Below are 10,659 nucleotides of genomic sequence, written 5' to 3'. Positions count from 1 at the left end.
TTAATCCATCAAGTCTGCAGTTGTACATTGTGTTGATGAATATATTCTGCAAGTAAGTGGTCAAATGCTCCAACCACTCAAAGACATGTTACACAACCTGGCAACCTGTAAGTTATTCTTTTGAATAAAGCACAAGTAAATTATTTATCAACCAAACAAAGCCTCTATTAACACATAATAATCTCTTTATAAATGGTGCCTTATTGAAAAGTCAGACGCCTATTATACTGTATATACCCTCTCCCCAGAGGAATAGATATGCATTCAATAGAAACTGTGAGAAATAAGTAATTGTTTCCATGTGAAGTATAAGGTTGATGCAATGAGAGATTGGAAGAAACTGATCGACATGATATTATGCAGAGATAGTTCCATGTCCTTAAGGCATGTCAAATATTATGTTTTTACTAGCATACACTATCTATCTATCTAACTATCTGTGTGTGTGTGTGTGTGTGTGTGTGTGTGTGTGTGTGCCTGCGTGCGTGCGTGCGTGCGCTTCTAAAAGATTGATGACAGAGGGCTGGAAGATAAAGTTCCTCATGGTGCTGGAATTCAGCACTCTGTTCTACTGAAACCATATTGGCAAAAATCCTTTGCAATATATCTTTATAATCAGCAAGATAATTAGCTATCCACAGCAAACTGTTGTGCTGAGCCACATTATTACACCATCTGCACTAGTCCCCTGTCTGTACAAGAGTGTGTGCGTGTGTGTGTGTCCGTGTGTGTGTGTTGTATTTTGTAGCCCGACAAAAATGCCATTAATTGTTCAAACAATACCAGCTGACGATTGTGTTATAGATAGCTTAGTCTTGATTCATCCACCAACTCATTTATTTTCATTTGCTATAGCACAATACACACACACACACTCTGTCCCGTAGGTATGAAGTACAGGAGAGAAAAGCTGGTGTGCTATTAGCTCAGGTGAAGGTGAGGGTTGGTAAAAGGGGCTCAGGGTTAACTCCATACCGGCAAACAGTCAAGAGAGGACAGATGCTTATCAGGCAGAAAGAGGCGGAGACGGATTCAAGTGGTGATTCATTGTATTTGTGCTTACAAAGGGACTGAACTGGCACACAAAGGTAGGTCTGTTTACATGGTAAACACACGCATGTGCAAACAAATCTTCGAAACGGAATGCACATTTGGATAACTTTGGCGATGGGGGTTGGAGAGAAGAACGATGAAGTGTGTTGTTTAACACAAGTGGATGTTTGTAGTCTAACAGTGATTCATTTGTTTACTCATCAGTCATCCACACACACACACACACACACACAAACACCCATACACACTGTTCATCTCTTTCGATACATTCATGGCTCTAGGCATCTTATTTCCTCAGCTATGTCCTGACTCATCACAATATGCCACTCTGCTATTGGCTACAGGGCCTGAGCATCCGCCCAGTCCTCCAATCCAAAAAGGGCCTGTAGATTTGACTCACTTGCCATTTGTCTGTTAACTGGCACGGGCCTTTACTCTCTCTCACCAAGTGTTTCTTTCCCACTTTGCCCAATTACACTATTTCTCAATGTCCCCCCTTCTTCCTATATTCTCTTTTTCTCTGCCCCCTCCCTTCCTTTCTCCCTGTCCCCAGATATCAGGTGTGTTACCTGACCTCTGCTATCAATAATTAATCACCCTGGGACACCCAATCTACAGAGCATGACAGTACTCTCCTGTGGTACCCATGTGTGTGTGTGTGTGTGTGTGTGTGTGTGTGTGTGTGTGTGTGTGTGTGTGTTTGTGACATAACAAAAGAGACAGGAGAGTGGGGATGCTAAGAATTGCATATTTTGGGAGAAGTCAAATGCTGCTGAGAGAGCTGGGAGGGAGAATGGGCCAGGGGACTGCAAACAAAGAGACAGATGGGAAAAAAATGGGCAAAGATGAGAAAGCACAGGGACTTTGGATTGTGCATAGGCAATAAAACACACAAAGCAAATGTTCTGATGTCTTAATTTGGGGGGAACTGCTAATTCATCATAAACCTGCTGAATTGATGAATGAATAAATAAATATTTTCTGTTTGTCTATAAGGAATAAAACTGAATTAAACTGGGAATATTACGCATTGGGAGCAACACCGATAAAATAAATGAGCAATACTTGGAGAATAGAGGGGCTCAATAACTTTGAATCTTTTTTTTTTTACATTTAGAGAACTCAGTTTGGGAGGACTCTGCTTCTATAAGCGTTCTGTTCTGCTCCCTAGTGGACAAACAATAGTATTACAAGATTAGTAAGCAAATCAGAATGAGAAGCTCTTTATTGCTTATAAACAGTATTGCTACACAACAAATACACAAGGAATTTGATGAGTAACAGTAAAACACATTGCAATAGTATGATATCATTTAGATATGCAAAATATGAAAACAAGAGCTCTTACTGTAACATTAACTTAGATTGTTTTGTTGGATTTTTTTGGAGGTGATGACCTAAATCACAGTTCACAAACAATTATTGTAATCCCTGTGAGGCATGGCAACATTTACACAAAATGAATCCTTCACTCCCCTCTTCTCTGCAGCAGTGCTAATGTGTGAAGGGTGATCAGCATATTAGGAGGAGATTTATTCTGAAAGAGGGTCCAAGGACAGAGGGTGCGTCTCCTTGAGGTAAATCTCAAGCTCCAGCAGCAGTTATATAGGAAAGATAAAGAATTCTGATGTTGTGGATATATAGTAGTCAAATAGATTAAAAAAAGCCCTACAGCCCATAATTGCAAACCTAAAAACCTAAAATCACAAATATTCCTCAAAGGACTTTACAATATGTATAGCATATGACGTTGCTATCTATCCTCAGACTATCTGATGAGAAAAACTCCCTTAAAGAACAGTTTTATAAGAAAAAAAAGGAAGAAATCCCTTCTCTTCCAGAACAGACCCAGAGTGCTGACGATTAAAGTAATACCCCTGTGTGAGAGTATGAGACGGTAAGTACATGTTTCTGTATCTGATGGTAACGTCCCATCATTCAGCGCTCAAACACAATCTGTATATCAGATGATCTGCAGTGGTTGCCTATGTTAAATGATAAGAGTTTGAACTGAAATGAACTTAATCATAATCGTGATAATGCTGATCAGAACCTTGCAGGGCAGCCAAACAGTGTGTTATCAGCAGAGTGACAAGTGAAGCTGTCAGACTGCACTCACATCCAGAGTAGACATGATACAATACAGAACATTTGAATTTAAATTATTGGATTGTTTTGGGGCATTTGGGTTCATGCAGCCAAATGACTTCACACACAACCAACATACTGTAGATCTCTTTGTGCCACCCTTGAGTTAACCACAATAACACTGGTTTAATGAAAGGTATACCAGACATATTGTACATTATGTGAATACCTTATTTCTGATCACCATTTACTGAAGCATATGATTCAATAAAAGGTGAATGGAGCAAAGTTCTGTATCAGGGCACCATATGTTTTGCCCTGATGGCTGACAGGGCCAAGGTGTCTGTAGAGTTCAGCCAAGGGCCACAGGGGCTGGACACAAACAAGAAAGTAGAATGGATAAATTAAAACACATAAATAGATGAAATACATACAAAAAAAAGATCACGTCATTCATTTAATTCACAATAGTCATTTTATTTTTCCTTCATCACATATATTATACTATAAAATACAAATATAAGTAAAGGGTGCAAAATAACGTTTTGAAACATAGATTTCATGTCCGCTATCTTCAGCATGACCCTGGCTTATAGATACTCAGTTGCCAGTTTAGATGCAACCAAAACAGTTCTGCAATCAAACCTACCGGCGTAAGGTCATAATGTTGTTGATTGGATTGTTTTAGAGAGCATGTTGATTGAACTCTGTAATCATTTTGGACTCTGCAGATTGTGGTGCAGGTTGAATTGTGTCGCATTATACTGAGATGTGTTTCTATCTTTCACTCTACCCTCGTTGATTTGAATGGGTTGGACATGATATTAGGATGTATTAGTTTTAGCTGGGTGTATAAAGTGGCTACTGACTCTACAGTGTGTGTGTGTGTGTGTACGGACTGAGCGCCTTGAAACGAAATACATAAGGGAATTTGATAAAGGATATTTTACAGAGAGCTGTAGCGAGAGTAACATTCAGTCAGAGGGCGTATTTGTGATAAGGAAGATGAGTTTTCTCTGGCAGAAGGCAAGGAGGGATTTTGCTGTTCTGCACATACTAGGAAGGTGATTTCTCAGTTGGGTCGCCAGAAGTCTCAGTAGTCCCGACTGTGTGAAGTGATTGCCTGGTCAGCACAGGGAAAGCACAGTCAAGCATGTGGTAGTGGCAGAATATGAATATTGCTTATGTGTGGCTGCTGAAGAATAACCTGGAGGTCTGCAGGGCCAGACAGCATTGAACATGTGCTCTAGCATGCACAGCTGACCGTTCTTTTGGAGAAAAAAAAAAGAGGTTGACATGGGAGAATGTGAGGAGGTTTAACAAGCTGAGTTTGCAGCCTTCTCAATGGAGCAACTGGATGGCATGTGTCAGGAGTAATGAGGGTGTGAGCATGCAGGATCAGGTTGGAAGTGCAGTGTGGATAATGTCAGACAATCAGTTGTCTAGACTCTCATCAAAAGTCTTCAGCTAATCTTAGTGGGGAATCGTGTGTCTAGTTGTCGAGTATTTTATGGGAATTATTTTAACAGTGGTATATTTACTTAGGGATGTAAAAAAACTTGTTAAAGGATGACTGCAACTTATATAGCACAGCATGTTGTGCAATAGAATAGTTAGAAAGTTATTGATCATTTTTTTGTACAGTTTGAGAAAATAAGTAAACAAGTAAACCATTTCTACAGTTGTCCCTTCAGGTGTGAGCTTTGCTGAAGCTGAATAACTTTCAGAAGCCAAGGAAGCTACCCAAATGCATTTTCCAGTGAGGACATTAAAAGTAAAATTGTTAGTTTTGAAAAGTTACAAAAGTTTGAAATGGAATTCACCAATTAAAATGTCCTAAACACCATCTGAGATTGCAAACGGTGCATGGTCTGAAGAATGCAGCAGCCCTGAGAAACACCTTACATCTGCAAGACAACAGTTCCTGAAACAATTGTGACATTTGCGAAATATGCTTACTCACTATGTGAAACAGAGAATAATCGAGTAAAGTGACCTTTCAGTCCATGAGTAAATACCGTAGAGATAAGGGTACATGCTTCAGAGGACTTGATGAATTCAGCCTGAAACCAGAATGGCTATTCTGGTTTAGTCAAAGGTAGCAGGAAAGCCGTATGTTAAAGCTAAGCTTTAACAAAGCTGAAACAATTTCCCTGCAATTATGCAAAAAGATTACATGAATTGACAGGTTTTTCTAGATTGCTAAAACATGCCTAACTCCGCTTTATCTTCATCATCACCTTCTTAGCACAGCAGAAGTCGTGTCTTGCAAATGAGTTAACTCTTCATGGTTTCACACATTGTTCACACCCTTTTTCAAAACAGTTAACACAGATCTCATAGAGAGACACAAAACTCTGTTCGATACACTGTGTTAAACAAAGATGAAACATCTATTCATAGCTGATTGCAATTACTTGCATAATTACAAACATCTAATGCACCTGTGTGAAACTCCTTGACACAGCTCCTTACTCAGTAATCAGTCCTCACCCTATCTAGAAAGATGCCACCTCTGTGTTCTGAGTATTTCTGAGTCTGGGTGAAATTCTTCATTGGTTGTTTGGTGAAGAAAGAATGCAGTACAAAAGCTGTCATGGTCCTAGGTTTGGTTCATGTCTCGTTATACCTCCTGCTTTTGTTTTTTTTCCCTCCTGTTTTCTATCTCACCTGTGTTTCATTAGTTAATTAGTCCCTAATGTAACTCTGTGTGTGTTCCCTCTTTCCTTTGTCAGGCTCTCTGCTTTGGTTGCTTGTGTCCCTTGTCAGTATTTCTGCTTGTGTTCCTCGTGCCCTACCGCTTCATTCTCAGTTTAGTTTTAGTTTCGTTCTTTGTTTTTATTCTGCCTGTTATTTGTCTTTTTTGGAGTCAGCTTTTTGTTATTAAAGATCACCTTTTCTTCCTTCAACCTGCCTGCCTGGTGTTCTGCATTTCGGGTCCTCTGTTTTGACTTGTATACACAGAAGATTGTTTGAAATAACTAATAATTAATTTGAAACAGAAGTTGTTTAATGGAACTATTTGCTTTGCAGGTGTGTGTGTGTGTGTGTGTAGAAATGGAACTTCTTGAATGGACAAACATGTTCGAGCAAATGAGAAAAACTGTAATGAATGGCATGAGTCTGGAACGTCTGCTGTGTGTTAAACACTGTCAGTGTTGTAAGAGCCATCCAGAAGCAATCAGTGTACACTGAGTTAGCAGTTAATTAGGTGCAGCTGTAATGCAATCCATTGCAACAGCCATGTGATAAATCCAGCCGTTATCAATGAAATGGTCAGTTTTGCAGAGTTTGAGGCTGTAATTAGTGGCGTTATGTGTGAAAAAACTTTTGAAACACCTCTCGACATAATGCAGTTTACTAACTTCTCAAAAAAAATCACCAACATTTTGACAGTGTGAAGAAAAACTGAAGATTATAAGCCTCATAATTCATTACAGGGCTGTTGCATTAGATTACAGCGCAAATCAGATTTTTCTACAAGTTCGTGAACATTAACAACATTCATTTAAGAGTAAAAAGAATTGTGGCTGGAGAGACTGCTCTTCTGCAGAAACTGCATTGCAGCTTACCCTTCGTTCTGACCTGCCTGGAGAGGGGAAGCAAGAAGGATACATTGAAATTAAAATCTAGTTTTTTTTATTTGGTATATATTCATTTGATTTGGAGCCCCAGTTTACATTGAGATTTCACAACTCTTTCAGTTGAATACATTTGTTTGCAATTGCGACTCTACACATAAAAAACAAAAACATCTACTCAACACCAACTAGAGATACAAAATATGTTGCACCTCTTGCAAAAGCAAACGCTTCAATCAAAACTATATAAACTCTTCTAAAAAAATCACAACTTAACACCAAATAAATAGCTCTTCCCCACTGCAAACTGATGTGTGAATATAAAACACTTAGTCAGTCATAGCATGCTGTAAATATAAACTGAACACAAATGCAATCTCAATATTCATATACTCATAAAAGTATATAATAATACTGATCAGACACGATAGAGTAATTGTATCGCACCGTAAACTAAATACAGCATATTGCAGTTATAGTCTTCTAACTCTTTCTCCATCTGGTCTCTATTGTTGAGCACACTAAAGAGCAAACCTGAATCCTTTTTCGAGTGTTCAAGCTCTTGATTTCTGGGTGATGTAATTGGTTACAGGTGTGTTCAGAGGAGCATCTAGCCGCAGGTGATTGATAATTGAGAGTAGTATTTCACTGTCAGCGGTTAGCAAACAACACACACACAGGCTTGTAGTATTGGATGTCTCATGTAGATCACCATGTGTAGTTATTTGCCACAAGTGTGCAGACAGTGTGCTTATGGTTCATCATACCTGGTCATGACAGTAATTGTTAAATTTGATTGTAATTGTTTCAGTAATTGTGCGACACATACACTGTCTTGTTTTGGTGTAATGTGCTATAATCCCCACAGGGGGGACCGCAAACACCAGAACCAAAACCATCTGCAGTATGTTGCCATCAGTTGATTCATAATATTCAGTGACGTGATAAGATTCTCTTCGGCACTCTTCCTAGTCATTTCTTAATTGTATGCATGCTTATTCCCTGAACATGAATACAAAGAGTCTTTGTATATGCGCTGACATGTTTCATGTGACTCTGGCTCTCCAAGCTACGGATCAAAGGCATCCTGTTAGGTCCCCTGACTTGAAACTTGGGACTGGAGAAAGATTTCTGATTGTGGGAAAACAGATGGCGTAATATGTGAATGTACACTGAAATGGAAAAGTACAGCTAGATGCATTTAGAAAGCACAAAAGCAGAGTCGTATAGGTATCACATACCAGTTCGGAAAGGCAGCTGTATATTTTCTCTCTTTTCTATTATAATTGAAAGTATTTTTGTGCTTTCTGGGTCACAGAAAAGACAGGGTCACCTTCTCAAAATGTACAGGGAATAATTCAAATGCAACTTATTGGAGTCCAGGGGTCAGAAAATCCATCCATCCACATATCGCTCATCCTGCATCATCTCCCCCCCCCACACCCTTCTCGTGCTCTCTCTCTCAAAGACACACACACATATATACAGCCATGTTCAAAACAAATTCACTCGCATACATCTACATATCAAGAAAAAATTCAGAAGATCTTCTCACAAGCCAAACGTTTCGTTTTACTGAAGAACAGAAGATTATAAGAAAATCCAATTAAAGATTTAGACACACCTGAGTCTTTCTCTAGTTCAGTACCTTTCTTCTCACATCATGATGGAAACTGACTAAGGAGGCGGGAGATTATTATTGTAAAACTCTATTATTTCTAACATTGTAATTTAACGCTCGCAATACAAAGTTTGATTGACACCCATACCATTAAAATATATTAAATTTAGCTGCATTGAACGAGAGAGAGAGAGAGACATATTCTACAAGGCCAAACGGAAGCCGCTGTTCACATACATGAACAAGGCCCCTAAGCTCCAATTAAGGAAAATCTTACTGCTAACAACATACAGAGGGCCAATTTTTCACAGATGATTTTCCCACGTCACAGTAGAAAAATAACATGTACAACTAACGGTGGAATTGCATTGAGCATCTTCAGTCGATATTTTTCATGGCAGACATTCTGACAGAACTGGTTATTCATTATAACATTGATTATAACGTTGATGAAAGCCAGTTCAAGTGTTTGGTATTGAACATGCTGGCTCACAGGAGAGGCCTCTTGGGACACTTAATGGAACAGAGCCGTTGTTAGTATTAGCAGTTCAACCTGGGCTTATTTGTGGAAGCTATTGCCTTTTGAAAAGTGCCTATAATATGTTCGACAGCTTTCCACTTGTAGCAACATTTTGGGCCTTTTACTCTTCCCACATGACAATGCCCCCATGCACAAAGTGATGTTCATAAAAAAATCGTGTTAAAAAAATGTGATTGGGATTCACAGAGCCCTGAACTCAACCCCCAAAACCACCTTATTGGGATGAACTCGAATATTGACATTATGCGAGGCCTCGTGGCCCAACATCAATGTCCAACCTCACTAATGCTCTTGTGGGATGGGAGCAAATATGTGCCGCCAGGTTCTAAACACATGTGGAAAACATCAGAAGAGTGGGGGCTGTTATAGTTCCGTAAAGTTGGAATCAGATGTTCAGCAATCACATAACAGTGTCATGTTTGGGTGTCCAAATCTGTTTGGCTATATATATATATATATATATATATCCTATTGTATTGTAAAGTACAGAGTGGCACTCTCATAGTAAACTGCGATGATGGGATTTTCTGTGCAGCTTTTTTTAAATTACGCACCCTAATTCTTGCTCGATGGATTTTCAACTCCCTTCAACCCAACACCCCCTCAGCTCACCTCCCTCTTTCCTCTCATTTCCTCCCTCCCACCGTCTCAGTCATCAGGTGCACAGCAACAGAGTCACTGGGCTGTGAAATCTCAGCTCTTTGAGACACGTTCCATGTCTATCCTGTCCAAATACACACACATAGGCATACACACTTTTTGTCCTATTTTTCTTCAACTCCTTCCTTTCTACACCTATACTATCTCATCTGTTCTCTCTGCTCGTGTAGAGATCGAGTCAACATTGTGTGATCGCAAATTGACTCACAGGAGAAAAAAAAAAAAATCAAATGACAGTGGAATGAAAAATCTATAAAGAGTTTCTTGGGCTGGAAAAGAAGTCTGTGTTTGTGTGTGTGTGTGTGTGTGTGTGTGTGTGTGTGTGTGTGTGTGTGTCAGTGTGAGCGCTCTGTGCGTCTCTCCTGCATATGTCTCTGACCACATCTACATCTTTAATGTCTGAGACTGAATAATGTATGAACCCCTGGGCTGGAAGACACACACACACACACACACACACACAAACACACACACACACATACGCAAAACACCTATTTTACTGCTTCCATCTGCGCAAATGTCACAAGCTAACAATAAGCCATAAAGAATGGCCGTGTCATCCACAGTCCTGCACACCGCCATCATCACAGCTATCTTGTCATAACCAAAAGTAGAACACCTTGTGTTGATCCGAGAGAACAAAGCGTGCTTCAAAGACGAGGCGCCTCCAACCACAATAGCATCTCTACACCAGTTTCCTGTTTATATGTTGCTCACTTCCTCTTGGAGTAAACACAGAACTCGCATCAAAACATTTTTTTTCACCTGCCTGTACACGTGTGTGCTTATGCAGTTGACCATTTAGCATCTCAGTGGCGCACGCCCCACGATACACTCTCGTGTGTCTCTCTGATCCAGTCATGCATGCTTCATAGCTCTAATTTGACTTTCAAATAGCTGCACCCTGTCATCTTTTCCACATGCCCACACACACTTTTTCCACAGCCTCTTATGAAGATAAGGATGTGAAGCTGAGGTCAAGGTTGGTTTCTACAGCAACTGTGCATAATAATGCCTTGACCCACCTGACCATGAGGCTTCTCTGTAAAGAGCCTGGAAATAATATCAATACTCTCTAAGTTGCTCGCCCTCTCCATGTTTGCAAGGTTTTTGCT

This window comes from Anarrhichthys ocellatus, unplaced genomic scaffold (assembly GCF_004355925.1).
Source record: "Anarrhichthys ocellatus isolate YVR2014 unplaced genomic scaffold, GSC_Weel_1.0 scaffold58, whole genome shotgun sequence".
Lineage (NCBI taxonomy): Eukaryota > Metazoa > Chordata > Actinopteri > Perciformes > Anarhichadidae > Anarrhichthys > Anarrhichthys ocellatus.
This window is presented reverse-complemented; position numbering follows the sequence as displayed.